The following is a 23093-nucleotide window of genomic DNA, read 5'->3' on the forward strand; positions in this document are numbered from 1 at the left end:
AGCACGTGGACCATCCTCCACTGCATTTCTGGGCATATTAGCAGGGAGATGAATTGGAATTGGAGCAGCTAGGTCTTGAACCAGCACCCATAAGGGATGATGGTGTCACAGGCAGTTTCTTTACCCACTATGCTACAATGCTGGCCCCCTAGCTGTAGATTTAAAATGCATGTAACAATAAAAAATAATGTTAAATGACAATTTTTCTAATGACTGTTGAGATGACATTAAATTGGAAATATTCTGTTTCCCATTTAGCAGATAGACTGGATTAAGGGACAAGGAGATGGGACAGGCACTATGATATAGGAAGCTAATCCTCCTCCTGTGGTACTCATATGGGCACTGGTTGGTCTCCTGGTTGCTCCACTTCTCATCCAGCTCCATGATAATGGCCTGTAAAAGCAGTGGGAGATGGCTCAGGTGCATGGGCCCCTGCACTCACATGGGAAACCCAGAAGAGATCCTGGCTCCTGGCTTGGGATTGGCCCAGCTCTGGCCATTGTGGCCATTTGGGTAATGGACCAGATTATGGAAGAGCCCCCCCTTCTCCCTGTCTAAAACTCTGCCTCTCAAATAAGTAAATAATAATAGTAACAGATAGAAGGAAAATGATAACTGATGATTGGAAACCCCAGAGAAGAGAGAAGTGAGTCCTCACCACAAAAGAAATCAGGCTAAGACCATCATATTGCAGCAATTCAGGAATCCGAGCCTGTCCAGAACTGCTTCTTATTTGTGACAGTGAACACGACGGAGATAGAGGTGAAAGAGCTGCACCTGCTGAACCCCAGGTTTTGTGTTTCGACTGTTCAATCTGAATAGTGCTGGTCACTGTTTCATCATCCTCTCCACCTTAACACAAACAGACATAAATCCCATTTATTATTTGCTACATAAGCAACACCATATACTTTAGCTCTTCCAATGTTCAGTCATTTTGTGGAGTAACCGAAGATTCATATAAGAGAATAGTTCACTCATGGTCATAGTTGATATGTCAGAATCAATTCATGTTTAGCTGCCACATAATGAGTTAGGAGATGCATTTGAAACTGATAAGGAAATAGTTTTGTATTCTTAAGTTCAAAAATTGATAATCATGTATAATTTCCCACTTTACTCAGACATCTACAGGTTATTTCACAGCATAGCTGTGACACTCCCATATATTGAAATCACTGACTGTTCAGATTGTGTACATATCCCAGTAATTGTGTGGGAAAGACATGTGGAAGGCCAGCACAGGGAAATACTTGAGGGTAATCCCAACCATGGTTTAAATTTTCTATCCATAGAGCCACCCCCTTGGTACAGTTATGACCTTCTCTCCTAGACGTTGGTACAGATGGCCTTGGCTGAGCAAGGATGTCCATATTTTAGGAGTCACATTCAAGGATATGATTATGGATGTACCAATGAAGTTCAGGCCCTGCTTGAGACATCTGAGGGAAAGCTGTAGAGGATGTGATTCTGAAGAACATCTGCTTCATGAGTACTAAGACATATGGATTCTAATTCAACAAAGACTTTTTAGGAAAAAATATAGCATTCACTTATCTAACATTTTAACCCTCAGGTATTCACCTGAGGTAGTGAAAATACATAATATAAAACATTTTCCCAAATCTGCCAGTAGGCAAGGAGATAAGACCAGAGAGTCCTGGATTATATAAAGCAAAAGGTCATAAATGAGATTAAAATAAAATCAGAGAGATGTTTTTCAGATGCAGAATAGGATTGCAAATTGGGAGACAGATTCAGTTTAAAGTGAACCACGGTTCTTCTGAGGTGGAGCAGGACTGAGGCTTTTATAATAAGGAAAGGGAGGGGATGTCCAGCTTTGCATTCTTTGAATATATACAGGGTAGGGTGAGTGCACTGGTTTGAATTGATGCAGGGACTAGCATGTGATTCAATAGGTCAAGCTGCTCTTCTGACATTGGCATCTCATATGGAGTGCAGCTTTGAGTCCTGGCAACTCCTCTTCCAATCTAGATTCTTGCTAGTTTGTCTGAGATAGCAGTGGATAATGGCCCAACCATTTCTGTCAACCATATGGAAGACCTGGATGAAGCTCCTGGCTCCTGTCTTTCATCTAATTCAGTCCTGATTGTGGTGGGCATTGTGTAGTAAGCCAACAGATGAGTGATTTCTGCTGCTTGCCTTTCTCAGTCTCTGATTCCCAAATAAAAACTAAATTAAAAATGAAGGAGTGGCCATTTGACATAGTGGTGTGACCACTGCTTGGGATGCCTGCATCCCATGTCAGAGAGCCTGGGCAAAGTCCCAGCTCTGCTTCTGACTCCAGCTTCATGTTGGTGTGCATTCAGAGAGACAGTGATGAGGGTTAAAGGAGTTGAGTCCGTGCCACCCTTGTAGAGACCCAGATTGTGTTTCAGGTTGCTGGTTTGGGCTTGGTCCTGCCCCAGTTGTGGCATAAAGTTGGGGAATGAACCAACAGATTTGAGATACACCCCATCTCTACTTTTCAAGTACAAAAATAAAATAATTATTTTTAAAGAGCAACAGGGTTTTCAAAACCTTTAAAATAGAAAGATCAAGCTGTTTACAAATTATCACAAATATATTCACAAAAAATGTATTGTGAATAGTATTCTATTTTTTGTGCAGTCTCCACACATGTAGATGCTTAGAAGGGGACAAGTTTTACAACTTCGGCCTAATAGGAATTGGGTAAGGTTTAGCCTTTATAGTATTTGATGCTGTCCCTGCTTTACTAACATGATATGGATATTGTCATCTTATAATTTGGTCATTTTAAGAGTAGTTAGTTTTGAAATTATTTCAAACTTACAGAAATACCATGAGTGAGTCCCATTCATTGAGAATGCCCAGTTATTATACTTTTAGCACTTTTGCCCCGACCCACCTCAAGCTGGGCCCCTCCAGTGTTCCTTTCTGAGAAAATGTGGGCACCATGGTTCGACGCTGGGCTGTGCTCAGTCTCCCATCCACTCTATGATGGGTGCTATCAACTTGGTACTTAGTGAATTTCTGCCAGATTGATTCACACTCAACCTTTTAAGGATTTATTTAGGTGTGTTCTCATGTGAAGGGAAGGAGTGTTGGGGATCCAGAGTCTCGAGGTTGAGACATTTTCGGTCCCAAAGAGGAAGAAGCCACTTTTGCCGCTGCACCGGCCCATGCCGGCCCTTCCTCCCTACATCCAGCCTGGCCCCGCAGCGCCGCCTCTTCCTAGTCTCCCTCCTCGGCTCTCCCTGCATGTTGCGGGGTCACCAGGCACCTGGGCTGTGGCAAGGAACCCGCCGGAGGCCGGTTGGGCGGGGCAGGTGGCGCGGGCAACATCCTGAAGTTTACATTAAACTTCTCCGAGTGGAACCCATGACTTCTGATGAGGACGCTAAAGTTGTGGCTGAACTGCAGGCACAGCGAGGCCAAGAGGGCAAGGACAGCTCTCATCTGATGAATGGTTCTGTATCTCAAACCACTTCTCAAATTCCATCCCAGCTTTGAGTCAGGTACCAACAACTAAGGTTTCAGAGCTAAACCCTAATGCGAAAGTGTGGGGGACTCACGTTACATTTGGAAGCAAGTAGTGCAGCTGTCGGTTTGAGTGCTACATGGGAGGAGACAGCTGGCCATGGTGCAGACTGCAGCCCGCAGGGATTGGATGTCAGTGGTGATGGTGACAAAAGTCGTGAGAATGCAGCATTACCAGATTTACCTGAGTCAAATCAGACACGAAAGCTTTGGCTCTGGATCATGCAGAATACGAATCTCTACCTGAAAATAGTGAAACAGGAGGAAATGAATCTCAACCAGAAAGCCAGGAAGACTCTCAAGAAGTACTTAAAAAAATTGGAATTCTGTTTATCTAGGGAGACTCTTGCTAGTGCCGTGTATCTTACCTCACAGATGGACAGTGAGCAGTATGCTCTAATTACAATGGTAGCTACCCTTGACTATATCAAGAAACTCAGTACTAGTGTGGATTCGATTGTTGAAGTGCTAAGATCTTTACCTTTAGTCCCGGTGGGTGAGAAGGGAGAAAAAGTAAGGCCAAATCAAAATCGTTGCATAGTCATATTGTGAGAAATATCTGAATCTACCCCTGGGGAAGAAGTAGAAGCACTATTCAAAGGAAATAATTTACTGAAATTTATTAACTGTGAATTTGCCCATAATGATAATTGATTTATTACATTTGAAGCAGAAGCTGATGCACAACAGGCTTACAAGTACCTGTGAAAAGTCAAAACTTTTCAAGGAAAACCAATTAAGGTGCAGCTAAAAGGAAGGCAATAGCTATAAACCCATTTTTGCCAAAGAATGGATTTAGGTCTCTCGACATGAACCTTTATACACAGCAGTGTTACACATCATTTATTTACCTCCAGTATACAGTCCCCAACAACAGTTTCCTCTGCACAGCCTGACTGCCCCCAGACATTGTCAACAATGCGTAGCTATTTCGATCCACCCTTGGTAACTCTATTTCCAAATACTGGATTTATACATGGGTTCAGGTCTCCAACCTTCAAGCCTGCAGCCTCTCCTCTGACTTCACTCAGACAGTATCCTCCCAGAAGCAGGAAAAATTCCTTTGGCTATAGGAAGAAAATACAAGCAGCCAAACTCAGTCTCCAACACGACCAAAGCCTCCATCACAAACTTTGAACTGGGGCTGTCCAACTTCCCCCCATTACCTGGAGCTGCAGGCAATTTGATGACAGGACTTGTTTGAAAACAGGCCATCTAGCTCGGTAATAGGATTAGCAAAGGAAAGGAGCCTCCATGCAGATGCAAGTAGGAACGCTATTCCTGTAGTGGTCCCCAGAGAGCCCTCACTGCTGGCTTCTTGTGCTGTATCAGCAACATATGAATGATCCTCCCACCAGCCCATTTACCTGAGGATCCCAAGGTGGTAGAAAAGCAGAAGGAAACCCACAGTGTGGACACTCTCCCTGTCCTTACTACAACTGCGTGTAAATCGGTGCAGGTGCATGGAGCTGCCACAGAATTGCGAAAGCCCAGTTACATGGAGATTTGTCAGAGAACGTGTAAAGAGCCGCCTTCTTCCCCACTGCAACCCCCAAAAGAGCAAAAGTCAAACCCCCGCAGTTGTAGGAAGGAGGAGAAGAAGCTCGCTGCACCTGTGGAGAAACAGAGGGAGCCCCTGCCCTCAAGTCCACTCCCAGAGTCTCCAAAGACAAGGGAAGGCAGCCTGGGCACCGGCTCTCACCCCCAGCTGTTGGAAAGTGTCTTCACAGAGGACAGGACACTCCCCCCAAGTCTCCTCAGTGAAAATCCTATGTCTGGGAGTGGTTGCATAGAGCTGTATTAGCCACAAGTGAAACACTTCCCACTCAGTATGAGAATGAGCCACTGGTTAGGCACTTGCAGTGTCTGTGAGCCCCACAGAATGCCTGCAAATATTTTTTCTTCTCTGAGTCAGATTCTCCCCGTCTAAAAAAAAAACTTTCAGAATTTAATTAATATAAAACTTATTTTTGGTTGGTGCTTAACTGGAGGTGATATGTAAGTCTGATTTTTTTCAGGATAGAAAATGCATTTATCTCAACAGATTCATGTTTTTATTAAGCCTCTGTGTGGTTCTGAATGCAAGCTATATATAGTAAATTTTTCTAAATTAAGGGAACTATGCTGCTTTATTTTTTAAAATAATATTGATCTACAAGTGCATATCTCAGATGCTCCAGCAGATGGCGACCTCGGCCTCAAGCTGGAAGGGGGTTGGCAGTGTCAGGTCGCTGACACACTGGCATGGGAGCTGTGCTTTCATCTAAACTGTTAACAAGTGAGTCCAGCATTTAAAAATACATATAAATATACATATAGGCCTTTTTGGATCCAGTGGGCAGAAAGAACCTGCAGAGCGCACCCTAGAGAAACCTGAAAGCTTTGAGCTTTGACATTCTGCCAGCAAGTACCCAGCTTCTCCCCTCAATTGCAAGTGGCTATTAACTAAAATCAATTCAAAACATGTGAATAGAACCTAAATGAAAATATACTTTTTTGGCCACTGACATGTTGCCAGTATGTTGTATCATGAAATGGTTTTGATCCCTGTGAGCTGGCTGCTTTGGCTCTTGGCCTAGTGCACCTGTTCCATGCACATTTCTGTCCATGTTCCCCTGCCCCCAGGCACTCTCTCAGAAGAGTCCTCATCTTAACTCCATGGGGATGTCTTCCTGAACCTCTGCATCAGCACATGGATTTAAAGGTTATGTAATGGTGAGAGAATGGTGTTTGTGGTTTTATTCCCCTCTTTGGCTGGTGGAGGACAAAAATTGTTGCTCTTTTTACCTCCAAGATGAGGGTCTCATTGATTCACTTCTAGAAGTGTTGTACTTCTGAAGAACAATATAAATTATCTTGTTTTAAAATGCCTAAAAGTATTCTCTTTTATTTATTTGACAGATAGAGGTATACAGTGAGAGAGAGAGAAACAGAGAGAAACATCTTCCTTCCATTGGTTCACCCACCAAATGGCCACCATGACCAGAGCTATGCTGATCTGAAGCCAGGAGCCAGGTGCTTCCTCCTGGTCTCCCATGAAGGTGCAGGGGCCCAAGCACCTGGGCCATCCTTCACTGCCTTCCTGGGCCACAGCAGAGAGCAGGACTGGAAGAGGAGCAACCGGGACTAGAACCCAGTGCCCATATGGGGTGCCATTGCTGCAGGTGGAGGATTAACCAAGTGAGCCACGGTGCTGGCCCCCATCATTTTTCTTTAATTATTCTAAGCAACAGACATTAAAATATTTCCTGCTACATGTAACCATACAGTTTATTCCATGAAATGTTATTTAACAAGATTGAGGTTTTTTTAAAAAAATTATTTCCATCCAATATTTAAAGGCTTGAATTGCATTTAAACTTGAAAATGACTTTGCCTTAACTTTTGTATAAGACAGATTAGTGTCGCTCCCCCATTCGCGGAGGAACGACACAGGACCCTGCGCTGTTCTTTTGTCTGCTCGGCCCTTCCCGGGTTTGCTGCTGGTTCTTCCCAGGTTGGCTGCCAATCCTTCCACCTCCATGGAAGGGTGGTTCCCCCTGCCACTTTCCCCACTTCTGCGGGGAAGTGGCACACCGCCAGCCGGCTCTCTCGGGGGCTGCTCAGATGTTATCCAGATGTTCCCCTTAGATGTTCTTGGTGCATGTTGTCTCTCTCCTCCTTTATAGTCCTCCTCCATCAATCCCAACTCTGCTACCCACACGCAGAGCACGCTGCTCTCCTACAATCAGGAGCAGGATCAGCTCCTGCAGATTATTGGTCAAACTGGAGGCAGCTGTGTAGAAGCTGTTTACTCCTCTCCCAGCACCATATTGTGGGAGAGCAGATGCATAGAATAAGTCTTAATTCCAGTAACTTAGTCTAGTCCGAGTTGCTCCCCACAGCTTAGAGTTCATGGAGACACCCCGGGATGGCATGAGTGGATCAGAATTACTCAGTTACTGTGTGGATATTTTGTTTCTAGTTTTACCGAGTAAGCATACCACAGTACAAGGACTAGCAGTTTTTGTAATATACCTTAAGGATCTTAAACAGTTGATCTTTTTTCTGATTGTTTAAAAATCCTGTAAATGCAAATAGTTGATACTGTATTAAATATGTGCACTTTGGGAGTGTGCTTTGCTTGTACAGTTGTAAATAATCAGAACATATTAATAAAGGTTCCCTACAGAGAAAATCTGATAAAATTACTGATGTATTATAAATGTTGATGTTGAGCTGGATGTAGATATACTTAATGCTGTGGTTTGAATATTATTTTAATTTGTTGAGTTTTTTTTCCCCCTCTCATACTGGTGTGTTGAACTGATTTTGTCTCTTTGCTGCAAAAGGGAAATGGAAAGTTTTATTAAAAGCTGTGAGATGTTTTTATACTCTCTTTCAAAATATGGAAATGCATATTAGTCATATTTAATGTGAAAGAGTTCTGAAGTACAATGTAGTAAGCAGAAACTGGGAGGATCTTTAAGTCAAAATGGAAAATGATCTACTAATTCAAATCATATATGACTAAGTGTGATTTACCCTGCCAGAGAAAACCTGCCTGGTGTCTCTCACTGTTTCCTTCAGAGAAGTAGTCATTATTCAAAGATGTAGAAATACACATATTGCTAATAAGTTTCAAATGCCTGATTAAGGAATGAGAGAATTAATTTCTTGGTAGCTGTCAGATCGCTGGACCGAAAACCCAGAAATAATTGACTTCAAACCAAACCAAGAGATGCTGTAAACACTCAAAGGGCAAGCTCTGAGATCTGGGGCCCTTTGTGTCACTTCTTAGGAGCAGGTGCCAGGGTGTGCTCAGCCATCCCCGACCCACACATCAGTGGGCTTGTAATAGTAAGTCCTTTCTCAAACATGTGATATTTGCAGCATGATGTGTGTGTGATTAGTGCCAACTGTGGTTGGTTGGTTGCAAACTAAAAGGCTAGAGCTGAAGAGCAGCATGCAGGAGGGCAGTGGGCACATGGAGTGGTGTCAGCACAGAAAAGGGGCTGTGCTGGTGGGTTCTGCTGCCATCTGGACAAGGTCAGTGCACTGTAATTACCACTTAGCCAGTGACCATCTGTTGCATCCAGAGCCAAAACCTTGCTCAGATGTGATTTTTATAGTAAAGGTTATATGCCAAATAACTTTTTAAAAAAAGATTTATTTATTTAAAAGTGAAAGTAATGCAGAGAGAGGAGAGGCAGAGAGAGGTAAACCACTTTGGGCACCACCCACCTTACTTCCTTTGGGCGCCATCTTTGAATTGCCACGTGTGCCTAATTTCCCTTCAGCCACCATCTTTGAATTGCCTCCTGTGCCTAATTTCCCCACAGGCAGGAAGGAAGGAAGGCAGGCAGGCAGGCGGGCAGGTGGGCAGGCGGGCAGGCGGGCAGGCGAGAAGGAGGGAAGGAGGGAAGGAGGGAAGGAAGAAAAAAATTGTGTTGTGCAACTCATGGGTTTACCATAAATTTAGATAAAGTGGGGGCTGGTGTGTGCCACAGTCATTAAGCCTCTGCCTGTGGCTCTGCTATCCCATACAGGTGCCAGTTCATGTCTTGGCTGCTCCATTTCCAATCCAGCTCTGTGCTAATGACCTGGAAAAGCAGTGGATGGTGGCCCAAGTGCTTGGACCCCTGCACCCATGTGAGAGACCCAGAAAAATCTCCTGGCTCCTGGCTTTGGATTGGCCCAGCTCTGACCATTGTGGCCATTGGGGAGTGAACCAGCAAAGGGAAGACCTCTCTGTCTCTCTCCTGACTTTGTCAAATAAGTAAATATTTTAAAAAATAGATAAAGTGAAATTTTTTTCTATATAAGTTCTGTTCTATAAAGTAAATCAGAAATTAGAGACTAAGCATCATTGGTTTTCCAATGTTCTATAAAACAAAAATTTACCTCTTGTAGATTCTGTCACTCCCCCTCTTCATGGAGGAATGACACAGGACCCTGAGCTGTTCTTTTGTCTGCTCGGCCCTCCCCGGGTTTGCTGCTGGTTCTTCCCGGGTTGGCTACCATCCCTTCCACCTCCGTGGAAGGGCGGTTCCCCCTGCCACTTTCCCCACTTCTGCAGGGGAGCAGCACACCGCCGGCCGGCTCTCTCGGGGGCTGCACAGGTGTTCCTTCAGATAATGTTCCTGGTGCATGTTGTCTCTCTCCTCCTTTATAGTCCTCTTCCACCAATCCCAACTCTGCTACCCACAAGCCGAGTACACTGCTCTCCTCCAATCAGGAGCAGCTCCTGCAGCTTGTCAAGTTGGTGAAAGGCAGCTGTGTAGAAGCTGTTTACTCCTCTCCCAGTGCCATATTGTGGGAGAGCAGATGCATAGAATAAGTCTTAATTCCAGTAACTTAGTCTAGTCCGAGTTGCTCCCCACAGATTCATGCACTAAAGTTTACTTTTTCAAAGAGGGACAATTTTAACAAGAGCCTTCAAAGAATTTTCTATGATGAGCCAAATTCACTATTGTCAGAAAAAAATTAGTAAATTTTAGGAAGGCCTATTAGAATAAATCAGATATGCCTTCTATTCACATGACTTTGTGAGACTGAGAGTGCTTTGTTTCAACCTTTTTTTTTTTTTTTTTTGACAGGCAGAGTTAGAGAGAGACAGAGAGAAAGTTCTTACTTCCATTGGTTCACCCCCAAATGGCTGCTATGGCCGGCGTTGCACGGATCCAAACCAGGAGCCAGGTGCTTCCTCCTGGTCTCCCATGTGGGTGCAGGGCCCAAGCACTTGGGCCATCATCCACTGCCTTCCTGGGCCACAGCAGAAAGCTGGACTGGAAGAGGAGCAACTGGGACAGAACCAGCGCCCCAACCAGAACTAGAACCTGGGGTGCTGGTGCCACAGGTGGAGGATTAGCTTAGTGAGCTGTGGCGCTGGCCTGTTTCAACCTTTTTCTACTAGGCTGATGAATATTGTCACTTGAAATGTTTTCATTTGAAACTAAATTCTAATTACCAATAATCAATCATTCAAATTAGTACATGATAATACACATTATTTTTCTTTTAGTACATCATAGTGACAAAACTGCAGTAGTACCACATTTATAGTCTGTTCTGGAGTCCTTATTAAAATATTTATTTTTTTCTTGAATCTGTTCTGCTTTCTTAGTTTTATTTTTTTTTAAATTATTGATTTACTTATCTGAAAGTCAGACTTTTCAGAAGAGAGAGAGGGAGAAAGAGAGAGAGGGAGTCAGGGAGAGTATAAAGTACTGTTTGAAGATTACTTTTACAGTTAATTCTCATAGTACAACACATTAAGGACAGAGGTCCTACATGGGGAGCAAGTACACAATGACTCCTGTTGTTGATTTAACAATTGACATTCTTATTTATGATGTCAGTAATCACCTGAGGCTCTTGTTATGAGCTGCCAAGGCTATGGAGGTCTCTTGAGTTCACAAACTCTGACCTTATTTAGACAAGGCCATAATCAAAGTGGAAGTTCTCTCTTCCCTTCAGAGAAAGGTACCTCCTTCTTTGATGGCCTGTTCTTTCCACCGGGATCTCACTCACAGAGATTTTTCATTTAGGTCATTTTTTTGCCACAGTGTCTTGGCTTTCCATGCCTGAGAAACTCTCATGGGCTTTTTAGCCAGATCTGAATGCCTTAAGGGCTGATTCTGAGGCCAGAGTGCTGTTTAGGGCATTTGTGATTCCATGAGTCTGCTGTGTATCCTACTTCCCATGTTGGATTGTTCTCTGCTTTTTAATTCTATCAATTAATATTAGCAGGCACTGATCTTATTTATGTGATCCCTTTGACACTTAATCCTATCTTTATGATCAATTATGAGCTTAAACTGATCACTTTGACTAGTAAGATGGCATTGGTAAATGTCAACTTAATAAGATTTGGAGTCCCATGACCTATGGCAAGAGAACAAGTTTTTCAAATGCTGTTTAATTAAAAGCATATCCATGGGGTCTTGTATATTTTTTCTTATTTAATCTTTCACCTCTACTTATGGATTGAATTCTTTTTTGTTTGTTTTTTGTTTTTTGTTTTTTGACAGGCAGAGTTGACAGTGAGAGAGAGAGACAGAGAGAAAGGTCTTCCTTTGCCGTTGGTTCACCCTCCAATGGCCGCTGTGGCCAGCGCATTGCAGCTGGCGCAGCATGCTGATCTGATGGCAGGAGCCAGGTGCTTCTCCTGGTCTCCCATGGGGTGCAGGGCCCAAGGACTTGGGCCATCCTCCACTGCACTCCCTGGCCACAGCAGAGAGCTGGCCTGGAAGAGGGGCAACCAGGACAGAATCCGGTGCCCTGACCGGGACTAGAACCCGGTGTGCCGGCACTGCAAGGCAGAGGATTAGCCTAGTGAGCTGCGGCGCTGGCTGGATTGAATTCTTAATTCCATGTGAGGAGAAATGTAGGTCAAACTTTTAGTAATATAACAAAATTGCCTTGCAAAATATAACATGGCAAGAATTTGCATTCATGTGTACTTCTTTTCAAAGCTCAGAATCCTAAACATGTACATCTTTAGGGGTACATATCAGATGCAATTTTTTTTTTACAGGCAGAGTGGACAATGAGAGAGAGAGACAGAGAGAAAGGTCTTCCTTTTCCATTGGTTCACCCCCTAATGGCCACTGCAGTTGGCATGCTATGGCTGTCATACCACACTGATCCGAAGCCAGGAGCTAGGTGCTTCTCCTGGTCTCCCATGTGGGTGCAGGGCCCAAGCACTTGGGCCATCCTCCATTGTACTCCCAGGCCACAGCAGAGAGCTGGACAGGAAGAGGAGCAACCAGGACTAGAACCCGGTATGCCGGCACCGCAGGTAGAGGATTAGCCTATTGAGCTACAGCGGCACCCAGATGCAAATTTTATCTGCAATATCACCTTCTAGCTTATTCACACTATTGTTCTATATGACTCATTTGTAGTACTGCAAGGGGATCCCCCCTCTATTGGACCCACTTCCAATAACACCAACCTTTTATTCATATTTTCCAGTTCACTGTAGTTATTCATTTAATCATACATTGAAAAAGACTCTAAATTCTCATTCACCATGTCTTCTGGTTAAGGATGTAAACTTGGTAACTCCAAACATTTGCAGATCCTGTGGCTGCATCTGACAGAGCATATGACTAGTGTATTTATATTGGTCCAATTAAACTCATCTTTACAAAATCACTTAATATGTGTATCTGTCTATATCTAAAAGTTACACAATTTTTTGTCCATGAATACTTCATATCATCATGCATAGATTGAATATTTTCACATATTCACATCACCATTCCCTGTTCATGTGGAATGGATAATATGACATAATATCTCTACTGATGTCATAAGATTTATACATAGGGGCTGGCACTGTGGCATAGTGGGTAAACCCACTGCCTGCAGTGCCAGCATCCCATATGGGAACCAGTTCAAGTCCTGGCTACTCCACTTCCAATTCATTTCAATAATAATTTCATTTTGCACATTGGAATCAAAGTGTGAACCCAACCACCACTCTCTCCATTCATCTTCTCTTCCAGTTATGATCATAAGGAAGGACATCTATATATTTCCAAGATCAAAGAAAATTAATTTTTCTCCAGTAAGGTGATTACTTAATTATTCTTCAGCTTATTTTCAGTTTTCTCTTATTTTTAATTCAACTTTCTGCAAACTTTTTGAAGTATGCTTCTTATGTTGGTTGCTAAATAATATGAACCTGGCACTGTGGCATAGTGGGTAAAGCCACTGCCTGCAGTGCTGGAATCCCATATAGATGCTGGTTCAAGTCCTGCCTGCTTCACTTCCCACTCAGCTTTCTGCTATGGCCTTGGAAAGCAGTGGAAGATGGCCCTAGTCCTTGAAACCCTGCAATCACGGGGGAGGCCCAGGAGAAGCTCTGGATCCTGGTTTCAGATTTTCTCAGCTCTGGCTGTTCATAGCCATTTGGGCAGTGAACAAGTGGATGAAGACTTCTCTCTCTCTCTCTCTCTCTCTCTCCCCCTCTCCCTCCCTCCCTCTCCTTCTGCTTCTCTGTAAATCTGCCTTTCAAATAAAAAAATAAATATTAAAAAAATCCTTCCCTATTCTCATTAGAGAACAGACATGAACTAAATTGAAAAAAAATGGGACTGGTACTGTGGCACAACCAGTAAGCCTGTTGCTGGCAGTGCTGGCATCCATATGGGCACCAGTTCAAGTCCCAGGTGCTCCACTTCCAATTCAGCTCTCTCTATGGCCTAGGAAAGCAATAGAAGATGGCCCAGAACCTTGCGCTCCTACTGCTTGGGAAACCTGGAAGAAGCTCCTGGCTCCTGGCTTCATATCAGTGCATCTCCAGCTGTTGCAGCCAGATGGGGAGTGAACTAGCCTGTAGAAGACCCCTCTCTCTCTGCCACTCCTTCTTTCTCTGTGTAACTCTTTCATATAAATAAATAAATCTTTAAAAAAATTTAAAAATAAAAACTCAATAGTCTCATGGCTTTCTAAAGTTCTGTGCATTTTCCTTCACTTTTTTAAATTAACATGATATCCTCCAGAAGCTAGTGTTCTGTTTTGTTTTAAAGATTTATTTATTTAATAGGCAGTATTATGGAGAAGAGAGGGGAAGAGACAAGGGGGGAAATAGAGAGAGAGGGAGAGAGAGAGTGAGAGAGAGAGAGAGAGAGAGAATATTCCATCCATTGGTTCACTCACCAATGGCTGCTATGTGCAGGGCTGGGTCAAGCTGAAGCCAGCAGTCAGGATCTTCATCCAATTCTCCACATGAGTGCACACTCTCAAGGACTTAGGGCATCTTTTGTTGCTTTTCCAGGCATATTAATAAGGAGTTATCAGAAGTAAAGCAAGCCAGGACTAGAATCAGTGCCCAAATAGGATGCCAGCACTCCAGGCAGCAGTTTAACCTGCTAAGCCACACGCTGGCTCTCCATTTTCCTTCTCTCTTTCCTAAAGAGGAGAAAATATGTATTGATCTATTTTCAGTCTTAGTCTATTTTGTGTTGTTACAAAACCAGTGTACAATGTGTAATTTATAAAGAAAAAGTATATCTTACAGTCATATGAGAAGTCCATGACCAAGAGGCCCCATCAGGAGAGGGCCATATTCCTGTAACTTAACTTGGCAGAAGTCATTACATGGTGAGAGAGAGTGTAAGAGATAAAACTTATCACCTCAAGGTCCTTTCAAAATTGGTGTCAATCTATTCCTGAGGGTTGAAACTATTGTCTTGGGGATTTTTTTTTTAAGATTTTGTTTCTTTGAGAGGTAGAGCTACAGACAGAGAGAGGGAGAGACAGAGAGAAAGGTCTTCCATCTGATGGTTCACTCCTCAAATGGCGACAATGGCTGGAGCTTGGCCAGTCTGAACCTAGGGGCTAGGAGCTTCCTCCAGGTCTCCTATATCAAGGTAGGGGTCAAAGCACTTGGGTCATTCTCCACTGCTTTCTCAGGTGGCAGAGAGCTAGATTGGAAGAGGATCAGCCAGGACATGAACTGGTAACATATGGGATGCTAGCACCACAGACAGAGGCTCAGCCCACAGTGCCACAGCACCAGTTCCAGGTATTATTAGGTTTTCCATACATCATCTGGGATGATACATGTTAAAGTCAGACCATTTTTAAAATTATATTGCATTTTTATTACTATTCCAATTTATTTGGCCTATAGGTAGAATTTTTATTGTAGTTATTCTATTTCACAGCTATTGAAATTAAATGTCAGTTTTTAATTTTTTAAATTTAAGGTAAACAGATTTCACGTATTTCATATATACAGATTTAGGAACATAGTGATACTTCCCACCTTATCCTCTCTCCCACCCACACATCCCCTCTCATCCTTTCTCTCTAATTCCCTGTCTTATTTTTCCCTAAAGATCTATTCATTTTTTATTTGAAAGGCAAAGTTACAAAGACAAAGGAAGGAAGAGACAGAGAGAGATCTTCCATCCACTGCTTTACTCCCCACATGGCTGCGATGGCTGGAGATGGGCTGGTCCAAAGCCAGGAGCCAGGAGCTTCTTCCCAGTTTCCCATGTGGTTGCAGGGGCCCAAGCCCCTGGGTGATCTGATCTTTTCCAGGCGCATTAGCAGGGAGCTGGATTGGAAGTGGAGCCTCTGGGACTGAAACTGGGCACAGTTCTCCCCACCTCACCACAGTGTCAGCCCTATTTCTCTTACTTTCTACACTGATCTACTTTCAGTGGACTTTTTACTCTTAAGATTCACCCTATACTAAGTAAAGAGTACAGCACTGTTGTTCAGCAGTAGAGACAAGGGCTGTAAACAATCATAAACTCTCAAAATATCAATTTCACTCCTATACATTCCATTTTTTGCTGCTCTATTAGTTACCACAGATCAAGGAGAACATAGGTATTTGTCTATTTGGGATTGGCTTATTTCACTAAATTTAATGGTTTTCAATTGTATTCATTGTGTTGCAAAACAAAGGATTTCATTATATTTTATAGCTGAGTAGTTGTTTATTATATATACATATATATATGTACATATGTATATATGTATCACTTTTTTTATCCAGTCATCAGTTGATGGACATCTAGGTTGAATCCATATCTTGGCTATTGCTAATTGAGCTGCAATGAACATGAGGATACAGATAGCTCTTTCATATGCCTATTTCTTTTTTTAAGATTTAATTTATTTGAAATACAGAGTTACAGACAGAGGTAGAGACACAGAGAGAGGTCTTCTACCTGCTGGTTCATTCCCCAGATGACTGCAATGGCCAGAGCTGTACTGATCTGAAGCCAGAAGCCAGGAGCTTCCTTCAGGTCTCCCATGTGGTGCAGGGGCCCAAGAACTTGGGCCATCTTCCACTGCTATCCCACGCTATAGCAGAGAGCTGGATCAGAAGAGGAGCAGGCAAGACTAGAACTGGTGCTCATATGGGATGCCAGTGTTTCAGGCCAGGGCATTAACCTACTGCACCACAGTGCTGGCCCCTCATGTGCCTATTTCATTTCACTTAGATTAATTCCCAGGATTAAGATTGCTGAGTCATATGGTATATCTACGTTCAAGTTTCTGAGGTGTCTCCATACGTCTTCCACAATAGCTGTGCTAGTTTATTTTCCCACCAATAGTGGATTAAGATGCCTTTTCCCCACATTCTGGCCAGCATTTGTTGATTGTTGATTTCTGTTTGAGAGCCACTCTGACAGGGGTGAAGTCAAACCTCATTGTGATTGTGATTTGCATTTCCCTGGTGACTAGTGATAGTGAGTATTTTTCACTTGCCTGTGGTTTTTAAAATTTTCTCTTTTGAAAAGTGCCTGTAGAGCAGCTCACATTGGTTGCCCAGAGAACCAGCTATATCCTGTGCCTTCTTATGCAGTCACAGAGTTTCCACAGTCTCAGCACACAGGGCTCCCACTGTCAAGGGTTGCAGAGGATTTGCTCCACCTTGCTAGACTGTCTCATTCACAGAGACGCAGACATTCCCAGAGCCTCAACAGTTTGAGCGCTGGAGCCTGTGACATGTTGAGAGATTGGGGGGACCTCAGTAATATGTGGGTGCACAGACTCTAGTGAATTTGCCCAGCCAGACTCAAAGTCAGTGGGAAACATGGAGTTTTCCTTCTGTTAGAATCTCTGGATCTCACACATGCACAATAGCCACCAACCAAATGCTTCCTTCTCCCCATCAGTAGTAAGGTGCATGCATTCAAGCTGCTGCCACTGGTACTGGTAGTAGATGGCATCTTGTCTCAGCCAGGTGCTGGGCAGGTACACAAGAGCTTCTGCATCTTCTGTTTCTGTCCAAAATGGTGCCCACCTTCTCTCAACTGATATTGGGCACCATTGCTTAGTGAACGTAGTGAGAGAAACATGCCCCCTTGTTTTTTTTCTGGGTCAGTGGGTACACTTTCCCCTCAGAGCTCCAGGCCAGGCTCACGTCAAAGTCTCCCTCTGTCTATATCACCAGTGGTATGGGTTGCTGCAGTCTGATCTCACCTCACTCTCCAAAGCTGGTGCTTTCTCCTCCTCTTGGCTGCTGGCATCATGTTGTGTCTGTGTTCATGCTGCATGTCTGCATCTTCCACACAGATCCATGGCATTTCTCTCCTGTAGAATTTCCACCACAGTTTTCTCCAACTCTTCCCCAATAATGTACTTCCAACATTTTTTGAAACTAGTTACCACTAGTATATGCGCTTCCCTATTCCACCATCTTGGAATCCTCCAACATGCATGCTTTTTATGGAATTTTAGGTATATAAAATCTGGAGATACTCTATTGAAACATGCTAACATGGCATCCCAAGGGTATCCCTGTATTAAGAGGAACATAGTTAATATCATTGATTTATTTTTCCATTGTTCAGTTGTTAGTGACACGTGATCTTTCTTTGGAATTCTGTAATTAATTTGGGTAATAATTCTTAAAAGTATATTATCTTTACTAACAAATTTTTTAAAAAATCAGTAGCAAATGAATGTCTTCATGAAACTAAGTTGTGTTTAATCATACCAATTAATAAATTGTGAGTGTCCTTTCAAGAATGTCTTTCCAGCCTATAATCATGGTGAAACACTATTTTTGCAGAGGGAGGTTTATTGTTTTTGTTCTTCCAGCTTATATATCTGTTTTTCTGTATACATTTCTATCATAATCTTGTTTTGCACAGTAGAATGTAGGTACAATCCTGACCAGTTCTCTCACTACCACCTTCTTTCATTTTCTCTTCCAGGCATAGATCTATTGACTTCCACATATCTACATGTTTCTAAGACCAGAGAAATTAATATATCTCAGTAACTTGCTTACTTCATCATTCCTCAGCTCATTTTACATTGTGCTTTAGGACCTTTATGAAAATTTGTTAATTAAAATGGAAAGGCAAACACAACATTCATCATTAGAGAATGCACATGAACAAGATAAAGTTGGCATGGTTCTAAGACAATAGAGCCATGTAAGCTGAGAGCAAATTAGTATCTTGTCTTTCTCCCATCCATGTACTAATCAGGCCTGACCCATCTTAGTTTCCAAGATCAGATGAGATTGGGGGTGGGAGGTTCAGGGTTGTGTGGCTTTAGACAGTCTCTTGTCTTTGTGATGCTATAGCAAAAAGACATATTTGTTACATTTCAAATTAAAAAGAGGAAATTTGCTAAATACCTATGAGATGTATTCTGAAACAGAACCTTTATGAGTCATAAAGATGATGTTGTGCATAGTGTTTTAGTTCAAGCCTGAAAATAAACACTCAATATGCTGCAGAGCCAAGAATTATCTAGTGTTAAAACATAAACAGGGGTCAGTGCCATGGCTTAGTCAGTTAATCCTCCACCTGTGGTGCCAGTATCTCATATGGTTTCTCCTCTTCCAGTCCAGCTTTGTGCTGTGGCCCGGGAAGGCAGTGAAGGGTGGCCCAAATGCTTGGGCCCCTGTACCTGCATGGGAGACCAGGAGGAATCAGCTGGCTCCTGGCTTCAGATCAGCACAGTGCCGTCTGTAGCTGCCATTTGGGGGCTTAACCAACAAACAGAAGGAAGACCTCTCTCTCACTGTCTAACTCTACATCAAATTTTTAAAAAAAAGCATAAACCAGTTATTTAGGTTATTTTGGAATTGCTAAAACAGTATGATCTTTGAGAGCTTTTTGGAGCCTGTACTTATATATAGATAAGACCAGGAATGTGTGGAGGACAGAATCTATTATGTGGCCTTAAATAATTCTCCATTCATTTCTCTCAGTGTATTAATGTAGGTTGCACAGACACTTTTTAATGTTATATTTTCAGGCAAATCATTCTATTATACATTTGAATTTTAACCTACTCAAATTAGGCTTAATTGAAGCCCTGAAACCCTTACCAGTAACATAAATTATAGTCAGAGCCAAAGGCTATTCTCTAATCATTGCATTAATTGAACCTTTTGTCATGTCTAAAAAATATTTTTATCTTGAAGAGAAAGGGAGCTAGGAAGAATGAGACATATAGGTAGAGAGAACACTTTTTTGCATTAATTCATTCCTCAACCCCCACAGCAGCCAGACCTGGGCCAAGACTGAATACAAGAGCCAGAAATGTAGTCCCAGTCTCTCAGAGGTGTGATAGAAGCCTAGTTAATTGATTCTGGAAGTCACATCCAGGCACTCTAAAGTAGAACTAGGGTATCTTAATAGGCATCATAGGCTGGAGCTGTGGCTCAATAGGCTAATCCTCAGCCTGCGGCACCAGTACTCTAGGTTCTAGTCCTGGTTGGGGTGCCGGTTCTGTCCCGGTTACTCCTCTTCCAGTGCAGCTCTCTGCTGTGGCCTGGGAAGGCAGTGGATGATGGCTCAAGTGCTTGGGCCCCTGTACCCACATGGGAGACCAGGAGGAAGCACCTAGCTCCTAGCTTCGGATTGGCACAGTGCGACAACCGTAGTGGCCATTTGGTGGTGAACCAATGGGAGGAAGACCTTTCTCTCTGTCTCTGTCTCTCTCACTGTCTAACTCTGCCTGTCAAAAAAAAAAAAAAAAAAGCATCATAACCACTACACTAAATGCATAATGCCCATTTAAATGTTTTTCTTTGTCATATTTGAAAGTACTATATATGATTTTCCCCTGGTAATTCCTCTCTGTTTCTATCATAACTCTACTGATGGTTTCTTGTATTTTCCTCCTGAAGCCATCTGCATTCTCCTTAACATTACCCATCTAGGTATTCCCTCTAATCTCCCATTCATCCCAATCTCTGATTCTGCCTGACTGATTTTCCCATTTGTAATCAGACACTTCTCTTTCCAGTATGAACGTCTTCCATGACCTTTAGACTATAGTTCCTTCTCCATCTTGAATGCTTCTTTGTAGCTGTTCAAATAATACCTCACATTTGATGAATCTCAAATGAAACCTGCAGCATTCATTCTTCTTTTTTATTTGTATATGGTATTAGTACAGGCTAGCCATGTCTTAAATCAACATAATGGGATTTTTGTTGGACTCCTCATTTTCTATCAGGTCTAATTTCAGATCTTTCTGTTTCTTTGCCTTTAAATTTGTAAACTCATTTTTTTCATTACTCGATTTCATTTTTACACTAGGTGGACAGAAAGCAATCCTCCTTAATAAAGTTGACAATTAGCTTCACTCAGAACATTTTTAGCAATGCACGTTAAAAATTCATCTTACAAACTGTTCTGCAATCCAAATATACAACAACTTGAAAAATGATGTTTAGAAAACAAAAGCCAATGTAAAAAGACAGATTAAAGGCTATGGAGATGTACCTGGACTCAAATTGAGTTTTCTCCAAAAATTGCTGTATGTTGTCATCTTGCTTACACCTGGTCCCCATGACAGTCTGGTTTATGTAATCTCTGAACTGCAATTCTTCCTGTTCCTTCATGGGTCTGAAGACTCTCATTTCCTCCTTGAATGACTTTGCATCCCTGTTTTCTGCTGAGAGTTGGGACAATGTTGGATTGCTGGTGGAACCAAGCCCACCACAAACTATAAATACACTCTTCTTGACCAATGACTTGACTGAGCAGGTGATGGAGGAGGCTCTGCATAAGAAGGCAGATCTCATCTTTTCCTGCCTTCCACCTATCTTCCTACACATAAAGCATATTACCTGGATGTCCTGAAAGGAGCGCCCGGTGTTCTGGGCTTTGGAGAACAGAGTTGGCATCTACTCTCTTCACACAGCCTATGATGCTGCACCCCAGGGATTGGAAAACTGGTTTTCCAAAGGGCTTGGAGCCTGCACATCCAGGCATATATATCCTTCCAAAGCTCATGGCTATCCTATAGAGGGAACCACTGAGTACAATTCAACATTAAGCATACCCAAGATATGGACAAAGTTGTGTCTGCAGTGAGAGAAGTTGAAGGTGCTCCTGTCACTTCTTTTTCTGCTAGGATTGATGAGGAGAAAAACAAGGATCAGCCTGAATTGTACTGAGAAGTCTTTGATACAGGTGGTGGCTCAGCTCTCTCAAAACATAACTTTACCAGAGAACTGAAATTGAGTCACTGCAGAAGCCTTTGCTCTACATACTGGAATAGGTCGATCATGCACCCTGGATGAATCTGTTGCCCTGGCAACCATGATTGAGCAAATCAAAAGACACCTCAAACTAACTCATATTAGTTCTTGGGGTAGGAAGGACCTTAGCATCGTGAGTCAAAGCTGTGGCCCTGTGTGCTGGTTCTGGGAGCAGCATCCTGCAGGATGTGGAAGCAGACCTGTACCTCACGGGTGGGATGTCCCATTATGATGGTCTGGATGCTACTTCCTAAGGAATAAATGCCATCCTCTGTGAACACAGTAACACTGAATGAGGCTTTCTTTCTGACCTTTGTGATATTCTGGGTGCCCACTTGGAGAACAAGATTAATATTATCTTGTCAGAGACAGACAGGGATCTTCTTTGTGTGGTATAAGGCATGCAGAAACATCAAGATGATACAACCTACAGATTGCATCTCCACTCATGTGGATGTGTAACATGAGTCAGTGGAGTTGATGTATCATTCTGGAAGAGTATCTTAAGATGTATGAGGATGCTTCGAAAAGTTCATGGAAATGTTTATTTTGAGAAAACTGCATAGATTAAAAAATTCACAACATAAACAACTTTTAAGTCCTTTTTCTGCAAACCTTTTGAACTGCCCTTATATTATCTTTTCTAGTTTATCTGGTTCAACAAATGTTTTCTAGTTCATAAGGAAATAACTGAACTACCATAATGAAGAGCAAATATTAAGAAAGATCAACTAAAATCAGTTTACTAAAGATTCTTGGGAAGTAACCAAGGAATTCTCTCCTTAGTTTAATTATAGTTGGGATATGTTAACCTAGATGTCTCTGCCATTGGTTAGTTTTAAAATGTCCTTTAAAACTTGGAATTGAACACCAATTTTTAGGTAGTAGCCAGTTTGGGATGATATGGTCTGTCTCTGTGTCCAGTTCTGTAGATCCACCTAAATTCCAGTCTTTCACCTCAGTTTTAGAATCAACATGAGATTTATTAGGAGGAATTTTTAAAAATATGATTGCTATTCATATTACTATGTCTTTATTGCTTTTCATTTTATAAAAATAAACCAAATTAATAACATTAGTCCAAGCCCTAATCCTTACCCTGGCCCCAGCCCTAGCCTTAGTCCTAATCCTAACCGTAAACCTAATCCTAGATCTAAACCAATTCTGAAGCCTAATACTAGGTCTATCCCTAGACAAAGCATTAACCCTAAATTTGGCCCTCATCTTAACCATAACCTTACCTTCACTCTATAGTTAGCCAAAATCCTAATTGTATCCCAACATGGTGCTTTAACCCGATCTAAACTCTAATCCTATCCCTAACTTTAGCCTTAATAACTCAAGTATTAACCTTAATCCTAATATGAGCCCCAACTCTAACCCTAACACTAATACCAAAACTTAAACCTAACCCTGCCTTAACCCTAACCCTAACCCTAACCCTGGCCTAAAACCTATCCATAGTCCTAACTTTAACTATCACACAAGCTCTAACCATATTCCTAACTCTGGCTCTAACTCTAAAATTTACCATAGAACTAAATATAACCCTAATCTTAAACTAATTTTAAATCTCTCCCCAACACTAATCCTATCC

At 42.3% G+C, this 23093-nt stretch overlaps 2 pseudogenes; both read left to right on the top strand.

Moving 5' to 3' along the window:
• The first annotated feature begins 3366 nt into the window (after nucleotides 1-3366).
• On the top strand, nucleotides 3367-5289 carry LOC127489166 (la-related protein 4B pseudogene; annotated as a pseudogene).
• A 3722-nt stretch (nucleotides 5290-9011) lies between these two features.
• LOC138848166 (NIF3-like protein 1 pseudogene) lies at nucleotides 9012-22064 on the top strand (annotated as a pseudogene).
• Nucleotides 22065-23093: the final 1029 nt, after the last annotated feature.

The sequence above is a fragment of the Oryctolagus cuniculus genome, chromosome 7 (genome assembly GCF_051225735.1).
Source record: "Oryctolagus cuniculus isolate XC-2025 breed Fujian yellow rabbit chromosome 7, ASM5122573v1, whole genome shotgun sequence".
Taxonomy (NCBI): Eukaryota; Metazoa; Chordata; class Mammalia; order Lagomorpha; family Leporidae; genus Oryctolagus; species Oryctolagus cuniculus.